At 45.0% G+C, this 17717-nt stretch overlaps 1 protein-coding gene across 1 annotated transcript in view; it reads left to right on the top strand.

Moving 5' to 3' along the window:
* The window catches only part of DUSP4 (dual specificity phosphatase 4), a 97636-nt gene that overhangs the window by 21139 nt on the left and 58780 nt on the right, over nucleotides 1–17717 (top strand). The window lies entirely within an intron of this gene.

Below are 17717 nucleotides of genomic sequence, written 5' to 3'. Positions count from 1 at the left end.
GCCATGAGAAGTGGGACACCTGGCAGAGGACAAGACCTGCCTCCCTAGTAGCTCAGAGCTGCCATTCGTGTTGCCGTAAAGCTTACTGAACACAGATACAAGGATAAGCAGAGCTACACCAAATCCCCATTCTAGTTTGTTGCCAAAATACTTTCAGCCCATCTGAGAGTAAAGGAAGAAGGACCCAGTTGTCTCACTGCCTCTAAGTTACTGTGTGAGCAACTAGGAAATGCTTGGCTCTGTGTGGAAAAGCTTCCTGTACTAGAGACGGGAAGCCTGACACAGTTTTGGCCTGCCCATTTGTGTGTTGTTACTTTGTCTCACTGTGGTTTTCCTTCCCCTTGAGTCTGCTGTACTAATTTTGTAATAACGGTTAGCGCTGGGTTTCATAATACAGATATACAACATGCAATTAGAAATTGCTTTGTGTGAAGTAAGGTGGCTGTGAGTCATATCCAGGCAAGTGCATTATCTGTGATTATTCATCCAAGAAGGGAGACAGTGGTAAGCAGACGAATGTGCACACCAAGGGCTACACATCATTATTAACATTTCCATAGTATTTGGAAGCGTAAGGAGGAAAGCAAAGCCATGTGCCATGGCAGGGTTGGGCTTATTGGGATGTCTGTGTATAAAACATCCATTTGATCAACTCTTCATGGGGAGGAATGGCAGATCTTCCTCTGGTTCTAAGATTTGTGCATCCAGAGGAAGGGGCAGTAACCTCTCTAGGTGTCTCTCTATTCCTAAAAAAAGATACATGGCAGGTCAAGTATCTTTTAGACTTCTAAATCTATGTGAAGCAAATCCTGTATATGAGGACTTAGTCTGAAGAGGCGCTAAGGTTTCTTCAAGGGAAGATGGAAAAAAATTTCCACTACTGCCCTTGTTTGATGTGTCTAGTGAGTCTGTTCATTTTCATCCTCTGGGAATGAAAAGTCACTTTAGGGAAAGGACCCTTGGCTATGCAGAAACAGCTGGGGAACCTTTGAGGGGTGAACAGCTGCCAGGTCTGTGAAACAGGGTGGTTTCTGCAGTGGCCTCTCAGTGCACTTGTTATTTATTGCCAGATTGGCAACTTGGGGGCTGAGACTGCAGTCAGGGGAGCATGGACTGAACGACAATTTGCATTTCCTGAGATGCAGTTAATCAGCCAGCGAGAGGGACAGCAACAAGGTAGGGATAGTGTGGGTAGGGAGTGTGTCGGCTGCCTGCTTCACACAGTTGTACACTTATAATGGGCAGGGTGGTGGGTTTTCGTTTTTTTGGAAGGCGTACAGTGAAACCGGAGGTCCTTCTGCAAGGAGGGAGCTATGTACAGGGACAGAGCTAAAGAACATCTTCACAGTCCTCAGTGCGTCGCTTCAACTGCCCAAAGAAGTTTGTTTTTCGATCCAGTGCAGAGAATCAGTTGACCCTTCCTCAGCTAGTCACAAATGCCTCAAAATGACAGTGAGAAATGCTTAATCTTCCAAGACGAGTCTAACAGATGCTTCTCCCAGGAAATGAAGTAAAGGTTGCATCTTTGTTTGAGCGATTGTGAGTCAGGTATGAGTCATTTCTCCGTTGAAGGGCATCTGGATGTGCTTTGCTGATAAACACACAAAGAGCACAAAGCCTGGGGTGAAAGGTTATCACAAGAAGGAGAAACTAAAAAAACAAAAAAACCCGCTAAAGTATACCAGTGTACTGTGAACTCTCGTCTGTGGCCCGTAGGATACATTAGCTGGAGGTTTAGAGAGATTGTCTCTCGACTTCCACTGCATACTAATTTATAAAAAGCAGGAGCGTTCTGTTTTAATGGAATGTGGATATTTCTATCTTTTTTCTGTTGCTTCTGATTGCTGCAGATATCTTGAGCCCAGGGAACCGTGAGCTGCGGATAAAGTACAACTTCAGGTAATTTTCCACACTAAAGCAAGATGGTCTGAGTGTAGAATAAAGTCACAGCCACCGAGTGTGATAACACAGAGTATTTGAATAACCAGTAATTGATCTCTGTGAAAAAAAGCTGTCATTTGCAGGGAATAATGTGTTCCTGCATGGCTTTACAAAATCATCATAAGTGAATGAAATCAATGCAAAAAGTACATTGCCTTGTTCTATGCAGATCAGAAAAATGGTTCACAGTAATTCTGCATTTATTTAAAAATGAATGACAAAAGGAGGCACTAGACTATAAAGAATTGAGTATAAAACTTGTTTCCAGGAGTAGACCACAACTGTTTTTAGACGACCCTCTTAGCTCGATGGTAATCCCTGCTCCCATAGGATGTCAGAGGTAGAAAAGCTGGCTGAAGCAGCAACAAATTAGCATTAATTGTTCTTCATCTGATGGAGCTAATCCTAGCCAAGTGCAGCCAGACTATGATTTTTTCATATATTGCTGTTCTAGCTCAAGCATATCTTCCAATGTTCTTAACTTGAAGAGCTCAAGCATTTACTGTGTGCCTTCAAAGCCATTTCAATTACGTCATTTACCTTGACTGGAAAAACTCAAGGCACTAGAGAGCACATAGACACGTTTTGGTCATTCCCTCAGGTCTGAAATAGAAGCAGCAGGCTTGAACGTAAATCCAAGCTGCTCACTATTGAATTAGATGTGTACTAGTGAGGTCACCTCTGAAAGACAAGGTATCTATCTGGTATTTGTGAATAGAGGAGAGACGGAAGGCGGTGTCTCAAGGGAGAAAGGTTTCAATGTGTCCTTCTGATGAAGAGGGCTGCAGTGGCTTTCCCTGCCTGGAAGGGAAAAGCATCTGTAGGCCAGGCCTGCAGAGACGATGTGTTGGCCTGCTCTGTTTTCTCCTCCAAATCTTGCTTTCACATATCGGCTTTGACAAACCAGCTGCTGCACGGCTCTTGCCTGGCTGCCTGGCTTGCCTCTCTTGGCACAGGCACCCCCCACCCCTTAGTCTACACTTAATTCTCAAAAGCCCAGTTGCAAAAAAAAAGCTGGGGTCTGATTTTTGGAAGTTGCTCCAATGTGATCTTCATCTCCTGTGCTCTACAGTAGCAAGCCATGTAACAATACTAGAAACATAAAACAGAAGAGATTGCTGGTTCAGTTCTTTCCCCATTAAGCATTTGGTTTCCAATATATGAAGAATGGAGCACCGTGCAATGTAGGAGCACCGTGCAATGTAAATACGACGCTATGCTTTCAACGTAAAAATTATGTCCCAGGATGGCAAAAGGTACCTGGCAAGACATGGCAAGGAAGAGTTGGCTCTGTGCCTCTCCCGTTGCAGGCTCTATATACGCAGATGCACGCCTGGCTGCTGTGCGAAGTGGGACCCTGGCAGCATGGCACGTTGGGTGGTTCTTTTTCTGCAAATGAATTAGGAGTCCTTTACCTAGTTCCTAGCCAGAGGACATCATTATGTCCGTCTTGCGGGTGCTAAGGAGTTGGGCACACATCAGGGAAACCTGCCAAGGCGATCAGAGCAGCGAGGGCCGTGTTGGAGGACATCTTGAACAGGGCCATATTTCTTCTGAGAGCTCACTTTGGTCCCAGGACTCTTTCCACAAAGCACTTTTAGTGCTGGCACCATTGCAACCTTCCCCGCAGCCATAGTTGTGGTGGAAAAAAGGAGACTTCTATTCACATAGCTCTTGCCAGGACTTACCCTAACCTGAAGCAGAGATCTGTTCTGGACAGAGGCTCTAACTCCTCAATGAGTTCCCCACAAGTTGCCATCACTTTGGCATGGCTGGAGTCAAGCTAGGATCAGCAGCACCCTCATGGAAGCAGTGAAACCGCAGGGAAACAGGAGAGATCCCTGTGAGAGCTGCTGGGTGACAACTAGGGTGGAAGGGGGACATGGCAGCTGTTCCTCGCCTGATCTGTAGTGGCACAAGCAGGCTCTTGGACGTCAATTCTCAGCGTGAATGTGCGAAACATTTTTATCCCTTGCGTGCATCGCAGGAACTCAATTGGTCTTCCTCCCTTTGCAGAGGGTAAGTAGCACATGCAGCTTCTGCAAGCAAACAAGGGGCTGAGAAGCAAAGAGGACCTGGGCATCTGTTTCGCAGGAGATTGGGTCAGATCTGCAAGGCTGTGACTGGCTCATCTGCCTTCCTGGCTGATGACAGCTGACAGCTGTGGAAGGCAGGCTTGATGTGAATAGAAAGGGAGCTGGGATTGCAAAAACACACTGAAGATGGTTTTGCTAGTAGAATTCCAATTCCAAATCTACATGTGATGAATTAAAATCTGAAATGGTGTTTAGCAAACGCCGCTTGGCAAGCCAAATTAGCAGCCTTATTTGTTGCTAGTGGCAGTTTTTTAAAATGTGGCATAAATAGGATGTTTTTTCAACAGTAGCATTTGCTTGCTTGAGCAGTGCAGTAATATTTGTAACCTTTGGTCTCCCACAGGTGGTATACCAAAAGAAAATGACAGCACAAAATCCAGCCAAGTTCCTTGGAAATGTAAATAGACCGGAACCACTGGTGGCCTCTTAACACAGCATCAATCACTACTGGGTGCTGGAAGTAGCACATTTGTTATGGTCCAGGCAACCATCACGGGCAGCAGATGGAGAAGGTTTAAGATCTAGTAGCAGTGTTTTGGAGGTATGCATTATTCTCTGCAGAAAACGGAGCACAGATGGGTTCTTGCTTTGACCTGCTCACTCAGTAACTGCAAAATACTTGTGTTTGCAGACCAACTCGGTATTTATTTTGAGGCTCTGTGGCATGGTTTGGAAACCCTGCTTGTACTCCCTATTCATGCTGGTCTCTGTTGGCCAAGACCTGAGCTTCCTGTATATTTACAGTGAACTAGTAGACCTTAGCTTCTGGTAGTGTCTTCTCAAGAAAATTTACCCGCTTACTTTCTCCAAGCAGACTGTGTTTTCAAAGATAAAAGTCTTTGGAGTCAGTTGCTGCAAATGAACTACTGCAGCTGGTGCTCAGTGCCACATTCATCAGCCACAAGAACAGAATCAGATCCGATCCAGAGATTTCTCCTGGAAGACAGGGGACCTTAGAAAGCATGGGCGGGCCGTGCTGAGCTCTCTTTTGGAATGGTGGTGCTGTGAGATGCTTTGACCTAGGAGATAAGTGCAGATGTGATTTCTTGGGTTTGCGACCTTTGTGGAGAACAAGCAACAGTCATTCTCCAGTGGCGGGACCTACACGTGGCCTGTTTCAGAGGCTTGCCTCTTGAGGAGCTGTCTCTTACAAGATCTTCTTTCTCACTGACTATCAAGGGAGCCCAGGAGAACAAATCAAAGAAGTGTCTGTGTTACAGGTGTCTGAAGTGATGTAAGATAAAACCCACCTTTAAAGAACTTGTCATTTCAGTCAAAATTTAGAGGAGATGAGGGCATTCCCCAAACCATGTTCTGCAAGATGGTCCCCAGGGAGCCATGCCTTCACTGTCCTTCCTACGGCTCCTGCGTGGGGGAATCTGGCCCCTCTGGCAGGCATCCAGCAATATGGGAGACGCTTTTTGCTTCCATCTGGCCTTCATGCAAAAATCCAGTGACAATTTAGAAAAACAAGGCAAGTCCTTTGTAATAGATAATTTAATTCCATGAGCAGAGCTGAGCAGGGAAGTTACAGCTATGTTCAGGACTCTGTGCCTGCAATTCAGTTAGCAGGACTGAAAGTGACACCAACCACCCGGGAAACAAACATGCATTTCCCCACCTGAACAGTCTGGGAGGGTTGGATGCACCCTCAGGCCAGGGAACTCTAGCCACTAGTTTTTCCAGGCATCGCAGCTGGCACTGTCATCAGATTCATGTTAAGGCAGATCAATCGGAAGAGGTCCCCCATGGTGTCGGGATGTTTCAGAGCCTCCTGGCTGGGGTAGGAGAGGGGCATCTTGCCAAAGAGCTGCATGGTATGCAGAAAGCAGTAGTCCTGGGAAAGGCTACCTGACGTCCTTCAGGCATTAACAACCCATGGTAGAGCCTGAGCTGGGTCTGACACAGATGAACTCCCTGTCCTCAATATTTCTATGTCAATCAAGGTTGGCTGCTGCAGCTTGGTCGCTTCTGGCCCACAGGGCAGACGCCCCCCTGCTCCTCTCTTCAAGACTACTACAGGTCTCCCAGGCACAGTGTGGGAGCCAAGCAGGAGACAGAGCTTGGCTATGGATACAATTGGTGGTAAAGGATGTAAAACAAGCAATGCAGCCTCTAATCTGCACCTTACATGCACTGCAGCAGTCAGGGCTGTTGTGTTATTATAATTTTTTTTTTTATTATGATTATTTTCCTCCTGGTTGCTAGAAGACATGATTACGTTGTTGTTATTTTTAATGTGCTAGCTCCGGAGCTTTAGGATGCTACCTCCCGACCCTCTGTTTCAATTCAAATTATACTTTTTTCCTGGTATCATTCGTATCAGAGCGACAAGCCTGCTCCTGAAAACCACAATGGAGTATTATGCAGACTTTGACTTCTCAGCTGATAGGAGATAAAATTATAAAGAAGGGTAGGTGAATCATAGCTCTGAAGCACTGATGATTACACACGAGCCTTTCAGATCGGAGATCTGTGTGGTACGATGCGTGAGTGGAGAAAGGGGAACAATAAGAGATTCAGACAAAGACAGGAAAGCAAAATGACGGTATGAGGGTGTCTTCTTCCACTCTCACGCTGGAGTCTCCTCGCAGACCTGGAGTATTACAATAGTGCTTTCACCCTTTCTTTTTTCTCTCCTGTCTTTTGGTGGAGTCAGTGAGAAAAACGGTTTGGTGTGGCATGAAGATGGGGCCCTTGTCTTACCGGGTGGTCACTTCATTGTCACCCAGTCCATGCTTACTGCACCAGAGAGTGGGTGAATGCATAGAGTCAAGGGCGGTTAAAGAGAGGACTTTGAGAAGGAGTTCCTGAATACAAGAAGACACGTACAGCCTGGAAGAAAGATCAAATTATCAGAGCTTCATATTAATTTTGAAAACCCATAAACTTTTCCTTCTTTAAATGTGAAGGAGATGATAGGTATGATCCTCTTTTTCTCTACCAATTCTTTCCTTTGCTTCTTTCACCTCAAAAAACAGTGAAATGTGTTTGCTTGGCGATCTTTTCATAAGTCTGAAATCTCAGAGGGTGGAAAGCTATTTCGGTCTTTATTTTGCTTCACTTGGAAGACCTGGAAAAGAGAAAAGAATGTACTGTTTGAATGTTCGGTTTTGTTCCGTTACTGTCCTTCAATCTTGTTAGCAAGGTTTTTGAATTTTCTTGGAGGAACCAGAGCATTCAGAAATCAAACCTGCACTTTTCTGAGTGCCAGATAATATCTCTGAGGCAAAAATCCTGGATAATTTCAGGAAATTTTTTAGCACTAAACCAGAGACAAATCTGCCCAATTAAGTGAGAAATCCAGACACCACATGCCAGAAGGCTCCTTCAGTTGATAGGGTCAGATGCAACAGAAAAATGGACATTGAAATGTAGCTACGGCAAATGCAGTTTGCATGTTCTCTAAAAGGTTGGGTGGTGAACCACTGGCATGGGAAGAGAAGGAGACATCTTTTTGGTATAAATCAGCATATTTAATCTTCCCAAAATTTTTATTACAGAGTGTGAAGTAGGTTAATTTTAGGGACAGAAGGACTAACCATCGGCTTTGTGCTGACATCGGATTATACTGTAGCATGGTTGAGGTACTTGCTGTGGAAGAAACGTCTGCAAAGCAATGTGGAAACTAAACTGCTCATTCATACGTATATAATTAAAACATTGCGAAGTAATTGGACGCACTAGAAGTTTTTCTCTCATTTGCAGCAACGTAAAGACAACAGACATGAGGTCTTCCTTCAGATGTATAAAAAGTGTGAAAGTTTCCCCTCTCTTTTGAAGTCAACCCCACGGCAACGGATGTAGTTTCCTTTGGAGTGGTTGTGCTCTGCCCGTGCTGCACAGACAGCCATATTTCTGCTGGGTCACAGAGGCTCACAGTACCCTTTTCTGTAGCACTGGCTCTCCATGGTAATTTAATAACTCACATTTATTGCAAAACTGTTATTCATAAAACATTAGATTTTTGGGGTGTGGATGTAGAACAGTAAGCAATGTACATTGTCATGGGTCACAAAGCTCTTGTGAAACTTAACAACCGAGAGGAAATTGCATTTTTCTCTGGTGTAAAACAGCTACAGAGATGGAAGGTAGGAAATTAGTAAGCCTTACCGTGCGTTAATCAAGGAACGGAACTTGAAGATGCCCTTGGAGAAGGACAAAGACAGTGGTCCGGCCTAGAAACTGACTTTTGTTGGTAACATGTGCTAGAGGGACAGGTTTTGTCAATAGCAGCAGAGGAGCTGGGTTTGAGGGGAGGGCAAGAGACAGTTAGGAAGCCAGCCTGGAGAAACCATACTAACATGGAAGCATCTAAGAGCTATCATGAAAGCGGGTGATAAGCCACTGGGAGCAGGAGGAAGGGGAATTTTGGGAAGAGCAGCTATAAGGGAGGCTTTCCTGAGCCACCTGGGATTTCAGAGACTTTAGGTTGTTGCCAGTGGGAGAAGTACCATGTGAAGATAGGAAGGGATACAGCTGGTTCTGCACCTTCTCTGCTCCGACACTGTCCCTGCAGGTGGGGCAGGTGACCAGTCTGCAGGTGCCAGGCTTGCTCACAAACTTCCTTTGCACAGGGCAACGCTACATTCTTCTCCCTTTCAAACACTGTTGTGCTTTCTCCTGGGGTAGCTGCGACAAGGAGACACAGAGATGTTCTGCATACAGAAGAAACACGAGCGAGAAGCTCGTTTCTCCCTCCTCTGGGATACTGGCTGGAAAAATCCCATGCTGGCGTAAGGTTTAATGCCTCTGGAGTTCTAGTAACGGTGTTGGAAGCACAGGAAGAGGAGGCAATCACAAGCCAACACAAAGACAGCAGTAAGCACTGTCTTCCATGCCCTTCCCTGTAACTATGTCTGCAGAATCACTTAGAGCTAACAAAAAGCCAGCTTTATCTTTGCAGCAATTTTTATTCTGCCTGCGGTCAAAGGTTGTGTGTTTGAGATCCCTGCGTGGATTGGTTTTGGTGCTGGCTAGAGCCTTTTGGGGTTGATGCAAGACTGATTCTATTCATGAAACTTGAGTTGACTTAGCTCTAGCAGTTTGAAATGGGAATACAGTTCACCTTGCAGATGGTTGAGTAAAATAGTTAACAGTGAGTCACCATTACTCACTGTCTCATCAGCTCAAATTTAAAATAACTCCCTTTTCTACCTTCTTATTTAAGGAAAAATAAAAGAAGTAAACTGTATTATGCATAACTATGCTAAATCAATCCTACAGAGAGGTCTGGTAATGAACTTTTTACTGCTTTCTGCCCCTTTATATTAGTTGAGCAGTGAAGCAATGGGAGGGGGAAGAAATCTTGCATTTCTGTGTTTACAGAGAAAATAGAAATGGTGACATCTTTGGCAAAATAAGGGACTAGAAGTGTGAAAGCAATTATCCATTATACTACTTGGGTGGATGAAAATAATAGCTGGACACTGTGATCACAGGCAACAGAAAATAAGCAGGTGTTGTCATGTTTTTGTGGGATCCGTATTAGCTGTCATTAGCCATTGCCCAAGAAAGAATTTATAACCACTGAAATCATCAATAAAAAGTCTCAAAGATTTCTGCCTGTAAATCAAGCAGGTTCTTCTTTCGTACAACAAGCCTCTAGCCTGGGCAACCACTGCCTCTGGGCTTTGGGAGAGCTCCAGCTCATATGCACCAGCCCTGCTGTTTTCTTCCCCTTTTCTTGCCTTTTGGCTTATCAGTGCAGCACTCTGCTTGCAACCCCCATTTCTTTCCATAGTGAGGGGAAGCTGGGCTGTAAATGGGAAAGCACAGGTGACACAGGATACATAGTCTCTGGGACTGAGTCAGTGATGGGCTAGTACCTTCTTCTATTGATGTAACTAGCTCTGAAGGCTTGTTCTCCTCTGGGAAACAATGAATTTAATCCAAAAGCTCTGGAGAGACAAAGCCAAAGACTTGCGTTTTTGTATTTGGTTTTAGTCTACTGTAAATTCTAGTGGCTTATTATTCAGAGTGCTAGGATAGTAAATATGCAAAGCGGGAAGCATTCCCTGTCCAAAGGTTGTGTGGCCAGAGAAGAAACTGGGAGAAGTGATCAAGACTACCAAGGTGAGTGGCAGAGCTAAAAATTTGGGCTCCTGGTTCCCAAGCCAGGACTCCCTCCGCATAGACCAGGCAGCTTAATTTAACTTCCCTTGAAAGGGGGATAAGCTCCCCTGCCCCCAGTTTTAGCTGGCTGGGATCCAGCTTAGAGCATGGGTTGCTAGAAGTTACTGAGGGCTGTAACAGTTGAATTTGTGCCAGGTACAAGCCATGTCCCAACCGCAGCCATGGCAGGTCAGAAAGCATGTCTCTTGTCAGTCTTTGTGCCTGCTTGGACCCATCCAGCGGTCTCCCATGGTTGGACCAGTGCATGCAGCACTTTGTGTGCCTGCTTGAGAAAGAAAAGTTGCTGATGGACATTCACTCTGCTGACTAATTCCAAAATTCAGTGATTTTTGCTGTCCTGTGTAATCATTCATCACCTTCCAGTGGCTGTAGTACTTCCTTTTCAACATCAAGTAGAATTCAAGTCTCATTTTTAAGGATTATGATGCTGCTGTGAGTGAAAGCTGCTGGCACCATAAGCATCTCTGGGCTGCCAGAGATGTTGTTTTCTCTCTCCTTCAGTCAAATAAAAGCAGAAGGAGTCATAGCCTTTTCAGTGACCAGCAAACCCTTATGAAAAAGAAAGCGTGATGGCAGAAAAAGCACTGGCACTAATAGCGTTGAATAGTGGCAGCAAGATGAGCAGACATGAAATCAAAGCTCCCCTCTCCTTTTCTGCTAGAGAGAGTCCACAGCTTGCACCCACTCTAGGGTCTTCCCGATGCTGGTTCCTGTCTCATGCAGAGTGAAGCCAGAGTACATCCAGAGATGATACTCTGGTCCCCAGGCTTCTCACGAGGTATGAAATTACGCCACGAGGCAGTTGGCTTCACCACATTATGTCTCAATTGCTATCTTTTAATGATTCTCGCCTTTAAATCAAGTCTTATGATAGACTCCCACTGTTGTCCATTATCTTATCATGTCAGTAAGCTCCGCGCTCAGTCTTCAGCATGGGCTGAACATGCCTGGTGCCTTTGCAAAAGATGGATGGGACTGGTTCCCTAGGAGGCAGGATTTGATGGAAACTGCAGAGTCTTCTTTGTGCAGCCTGGGCCTCTCAGTAAGCATGATGTGTGGGCACTGGAGAGGGAGAAAACCACAACAGACCTGAGGGTCAGGCTCTCCATGGCCTCCTAGGAGTTTTGCAGTTGAAGATGGCCTTTATTATCCTTGTTATCGCTCCACCTTCTCCTCTTTGCAAACTGCTACTGTGCTGGCCCTGGGGCTTGTTTGGATGAGGAAGCATTGCCATAGGCTCCCACAGAATTTGCCTTGCTTTTGTGCTCACGTCAGCTACAGCTCTCCTGGTGGTGCCTTTCCCTGGTTGAGGTGCAAGCTGCCCAGGAGCATCATGAACATGCAGTCAGGGAGTTTAGGGGTAGAAGAGGGCAGGCGGTTGTAGTGCAAGGTCACCCACTTCTGCCTTGCACCAAGGTTCATGCTACCTATGTAACATCATGGGTAAGAGTTTGAGAGCTATTGTAGACACCACCTGAGGGAAAACTGCCTGGAGAGTGGCTGATTTGCCACTTGGATGTTGAGTGTGACAGGAAAAACACATGGTCCGTCCTCTCCTTGTGGTCTCACCTCTGCCTTCAGACACTGTTGCAGCCTGGGAACAGCCTGGCTTTATTTTGGTGTCTTAGCCTCTGTTGTACTGATGAAAGGTGGGTCCTGTTCAACCTTGCTATACCTTCAGAGTTTCTGTGAAGATTTCCTTCTTTTTCCCATAAAGAGGGTCAAAATGCTTCAAGAAATGGCAGTTTCCCAGCCAACCACACTCAACAATTTCATCAATTAATCAGGAGAAAACTAAGGAAGAGTATGGGAGGCAGATGCTCTGAACAGGACAAGGCTATGAATGATTCATACCATCTAAGAGACAGGGAGAATTTACACCACGAGAGACTGCAGCCTGGGGCAGAGGCAACTTCCTCTGTAAGAGCTTGCTAGTTCAAAATTATTCAGGCAGCCACGAATGGCTCCCAAGGTGAAAGTCCAGTCCAGCGTTTAGAAAATTATGAGGCAGACGGTAAAAATGCAGCCAGGTTGCCTCAAAAAGGCGCAGAAAAAACCCAAGGAGAGATGGAGCAGGAGTTATATGCTAGTTTTCCCTATGACATGTGAGCATTCTCTTATTCAGCCTAATAGAATGGATTTTTTGATGATTCTCAGGCAAAGTTATAGCTAGGTGTGATCTCTTAAAGATATAAATTTCCTGCCACATTTTTGTTCATGACTGTAAGTTAAACTGTCTATATGTTCTAGTCTATACAGACACATCTAATAACTAGTACTGCCTTAAAGCACTGCTTGCATATGCAAGGTAGCTGAGGGAGAGATTGGATTTCTTCTAGGCGCCCAAGGTTGTATTAAAGGCTGTAGCGGTCTTAACAAAAGTATCTGTCTTGTTCAAGCCTTGCTGAGAATGGTAATGGCATTGGGAAGAAAATCAGGCAAAGATTCTCCAAGTTTTGGTGGTTTTCTGCAACTCGATCAAAATGAAAATGAAAAGGTCTTGAATAATCTCCTGAGACAACAAAGTGAAGACTGCCTTGTCGTGATAGATGTTTGTTAGGGTAACTTGGAATCCATTCTTTTTTCTTTGCTTTTTAAAACATCTTTTATCATTCATTTTGTCTTCATGTCATTTTTCTTCATAAGATTTTATTCCTTCCATTTCCCTCTTGTCTCTGGTGGAAGCAACTAGCTGAACCGAATGATGAAGATATCATTGTGATTATCTGTTCTTCTATACGTTGCATAGCTTTTCTCTATGACAGTGCATTTTTCCATTAACACTTTCATTTAAGTGAGTGCTGGATGAGAGTTTTTACATAAATCAGCAAGAAAAAACAAACCTTCTCTTTCTGTAGCCATTTGTTCCTTTTACATGGGCAAGAAACCCTTCCCGAAATGACGAGCTTTCAATTTATCAATTGATTGTTGTAATGCACGTTGTGGTACTGTATTTCATATGTCTGGAGTGCATCTTTTGATTACAATGAAAAGATGCTCTCGATGGCAATGTTGAAATGAGTATTAATTGCATTAAAACAATCAGTAAATAAAAGAGCAAGGGTCAAACAATCAAACTGTTCACAAAGAGAAAAGCTAATCAGAAATGTTAGAACCAGATTAAATCCGCCCGTCTTTACTAGGCTGGTTGCTGCCTTTAATAATATCATCACCATGGCTTTTCCTTTTCTGATATACTAAATATACCTTCTAGCTTGCATTATGGGTACCTGAGATATAAGAGATTTCAGCCTTCGATTTCTTTTAGATAATTCATTTTAGGCCATTGATAAAGAGTCCCCATCATTTCACACCAAACTGGATTAACCAGCTTTTCCAAAAAAAGTAAGACCTTTTGGTCCTTGTAGGTGCCATTTTCTGTCAGGTGTCTGGGATGAGACGGTACATGCTACTTTCTGCAGGTATTGGATTGAGATGATGGTTCAACATTGCACGTATATCAAGTCACCATGTCAGGAAGAGGAACAAAATATCAGGGCCTCATCCTGGATAATTTTCAGCTGGCACCCTCGCATTCCCCGTGTGCTTCCCAGTGCCACAGCCTCTCTCCTGGCCTGGGACATTAAGTAGCAGGAGCCTCAGTCAGAAAGGAATGGTGTGAGGAGAAAATAAATGTCAGGTGTGTTCCTCAGACATGAGAGATTGGGAGGCTGCTTTCCTGATTTATGGCCCCTGTTACTGCGAGAGCTGAGCACTTCAATATCCTTCCCCGCCTCTCCTTATACGGTCTCACACCTGGCAAGGTAGTAAAGAGAAAAATTAGGATACAGGGAATGTCATCTCCCTGGGCACCAGAAAAATGCCGTCAGGCACATCTTCAACCATCCTGCTCAGCTGCTGTCTAAACCTTGGGAGAGACCTCAACAAGCCGAGGCATCAGTTCCTCTTCCACCCAATGTGTTGCCCTGGAGTCTGTTCCCTTGCTTTCTGGGTCAGGCTTGAGTAATGGCCGGTTCCAAGTATGACTGAGGAAGATGTGCTTTTCCAGGTAAAATGACCTTACACCAGAATGTGAGAAGCGACTACAGAAAGTGTCAGCTTTGCTGTTGTGTCTCCTAGACCCCTAGCAAAAAGCTCTTTAATTCTTTCCACCTCTCTCTAGCATCCTGCTAATGTGCTAAATGCATCTCTCTTGTGTTGGTCTGCTGAAATGCGAAAAAGCGTGGGATAAGTGGAATTTAAAATCAAATTAAGTGAAGGAAGAGCAGTTAGTTGGACACACCTCTCTGTTCTTTGTGCCTGGCCAAAACGTGAGAGGAATAATAAGAAGGTAGGAAAGCTGCAGATCTGTACTGAGAAGGAAAAAATACTCATTGAAGGGCATTATTTGTCCAGCCCACAGCAAACATATGGCGCACTCTCCCAGGGATGAGGGGCCAAGTGCCTTAGTGTGCTGCCGCAGGGCTGCTGAATGTTGTGCTACTTGGAGCAGAGTGCCAGCTGAAACTGTAGCTCCGACCAAGAAATTCCCGGGATAACCTGCCAGACCAAGCAGCAAATGTACATGAAACGTGTTTGCTCCTTCTCATAAATTACTTCTGGAAGCATGACTACAGTCTGACAGTACTTTATTGATTGCTAATTATAAGCCACTCCAGTGGGAGAGTAAGGAGAAAGAGTGACGTGCTCTCGCCGGCACCGAAAGCCTTGTGACTGGCTTTGTTTCCGTTTAGCAACAGACATGTATGACACAGTTTCAGATTACAGAAGCTGAAGTTCCATGGTGCACAAGGAAAAATGTTAAGGGTCAGCTGTGGTTTACCTGCAGATGGCAAGAGCAAAAGCAATTATATGTCCATCTCAAGGAACTGCAGAGTCAATTACACGTTCATGGTAAGGACTTGGCTCATGCCGAAATCTGGGGTGTCATGAGAAGGGTCAACAGATGCACAATGTAGAAACTTGATGTGCTTGGTTTTGCTCTGTGCTGCTTACGTGACGATAAGGTTCTCAGAGGAAACTCTTGTCATCACAGCATAAGTTTGAAGCAGCTCCTGGCCAGCAATCGACTCACTTGGATTAACGTGATGTAATCAAAGTCAGAAGAATGAACCTGTGTACACACATAGCTACCAACTGTATGACTAGGAATACTGACAGAAAGTTCCAAAATTGCTGAACTAAATAAACTTCAAGAATCAATCTGATTTCCTGAGAAAAGTGATGTATCTCTATTTCAGGTACTTTTTTTGCTGTTAGTTAGAGGGACCTTAAAAAATAAGGACCCATATATTGTGTCAGACTTTGGCTCAGTGGTACTAGTCAGGTTTTCTTAAAATCAGAGGGCCTGGCCCTTGAGATATGTTAGCTGCTGCTCGCTTCTGAAAACCCAGGAAAAGCAAGAATGAGAGAGCAATTACAGTGGCTGCACATTGCCTGCATGGATGTAGACTGCCAGCTGGGAAACCCTTTTGCTGTAATTCTGATGAGCTGGGCAGCAGTTTGGGTTCCTTCCCTGAAAGAGCTGTGCTCGTCTAGGTGCAGAAAGGTGCATAGAGATTTCTTTGATGCTTTCATTTAAAAGTTGGGGTTGAGCTCTAGACAAAAATGTTATTCAGTCAAGCAACAATGTGCTTGCCTGGCCCAGGCTTGACCTTTTTCGAAAGTTGCAGCTCAGGTGAGTTGCCACCAGAAGGAGGTGAGGCAAAATGATGCATTAAAAAAATTCTGACATCTTCAAGACCCTTCCTGCTTTGAAGCAGACTTTGCTATTTGGTAGAAGGAGGCCAGCTCGGGGTCAATCTTTCCTAGCTCTAGCTGGAAGTTGCATTGATCAAAGCTGTAATTTTTTTGAGTCAAAACCTCCTGCTGTAAAAAAAAAATCAAACACTGGGATAAAGTCCCAAAGCAGGTAATTCTTCTGCTCAGCTCAGGTCACAGGTATCCTTGTGTTTCGGGGATGCAAAGACCGTCTTGATTTGGAATGTTTCTGGCAGAGCAATTTTGGAGTGGAAGGGGCTGAAGGACTGCAGATGGTCACGGACACAGAACTGCTCTCAGAACTGCTCTAACTAGTTCAAAGGAACAATTTCCTCCTGAGTTGTCCTTTCTCTGATGCAGGTGAGCCTGCCCTAGGCTGGTGGACTGAGTCCCCGCTGATTTTTTGAGCAGGCTGGGAAGGGATCCGACTGCTCCTGGTGATGTCGAGGGGATGGGGCTAGGACCAATCTCTCGGATTGTGCTTCTCTATGTTTTGCCAGACTTACTTTGCCCTATTTTATCAAGTGATCTAACATATACTTCTAAACCCAGAAAGTCCCTGTGATTCTATGATCTGAGCTATACTGCCGGACAAAGCGGAAAATGCACAGAACATGAGAAAAACGGGAAGGGAGAGAAAAGGGAAATCACTTGTGTTCTGGTAAAGAATGTCTGCTCTCTCTCTAGGGAAATGTGTCTGTTTAGCTTTTTGCAAATTAGCTCCTTTTTTCCATGCAAAAACCGCCTTCAGCAAGTGGAACAATGGAGTGATGTTCTTGTTACCTGGGCAATTGGTGCTAATCAGAGTCGGACCAGCGTAGGAGAGCAGTTAAACGTGAGTGCTCCTTATCTTGGCTTTTGTAATTAGATCTGGGTTGTGACACCACCCATATGTCTGTTGTAGCTCTGACTGTCCCAGCTTGCAGCAGTGCCTGGCCATGAAATAACAGGACGGGGGGGTAATCCCAGGATGTATATAGCGATAAGAGAGTTGAGTTGCACAGTGCCGCTTGCCCTCAAGGCCAGAGAATGAGCCTTGGCCCATGCTATTTACCAGCCCGGAAAAAGGTACTGGGACTTTCAGCCAATGGTCAAGACCGATAGGAGAAGTGATGCCTCTGAGTCACACTGCAGAGTCAGCACAGCATCACCTCCTCTACCGAGCGAGAAGCAGCAACATTTCCAGCATGCTGCAGGTTCTGCGGAGGGAACTTTGGCAGCTGAGAGATGAAGAGCTATAACTGCTCGTGCAAAGAGTCCCATGTGCCATCTTCTTGGAGGCACACCTCGGTATTTGAGTTAGAATGACTTTTCTCTTCTTTCCCTTTCTGAGTCACTGCCACAGTATATTTCTGGCATGTGCTTTAGGAAGAGTGGTTTGATGAGAATGTTTTAAAGAGGTCATACCTGGTACCAAAGGGTACATATCAAGATGTTTTCCGTAAATAGATTAGTCCAGTTGGCTTATATATAGTGACACTTATGTATACACTGCTGGGAGGTAGGTTGAGGCAAAAGTCCAGCACTGCCTGGGTTCTCTGAGCCCAAAGAGTGGGAATGGGGTTGAGACTGCCATCAGTGGGGGAGCTTTTTCAGGTCCCCTGGTGCCATGTCTGTGAAGAGCAGGTGCCTGACATAGTGTCGGAGCCTAGCTTTAGCCAGGAGATAGAAAAGTGCATCCATTAGTCTCTTGCCAAAAGATGACTCTGGAAAGGGGGCACTGACTAATGTTAGGTCACTCCCAGAGAGGATGGCGTCATCACCTTAGAGCAGGAGACCACAGACACACTTTAGAGTATAAATAGCTCATCTCCTAGACAGGTT

Source organism: Haliaeetus leucocephalus, unplaced genomic scaffold, assembly GCF_000737465.1.
Source record: "Haliaeetus leucocephalus isolate CR32 unplaced genomic scaffold, Haliaeetus_leucocephalus-4.0 Scaffold140, whole genome shotgun sequence".
NCBI lineage: Eukaryota > Metazoa > Chordata > Aves > Accipitriformes > Accipitridae > Haliaeetus > Haliaeetus leucocephalus.
The sequence above is the reverse complement of the archived record's forward strand: the minus strand, read 5'-3'. Positions and strand labels throughout refer to the sequence as shown.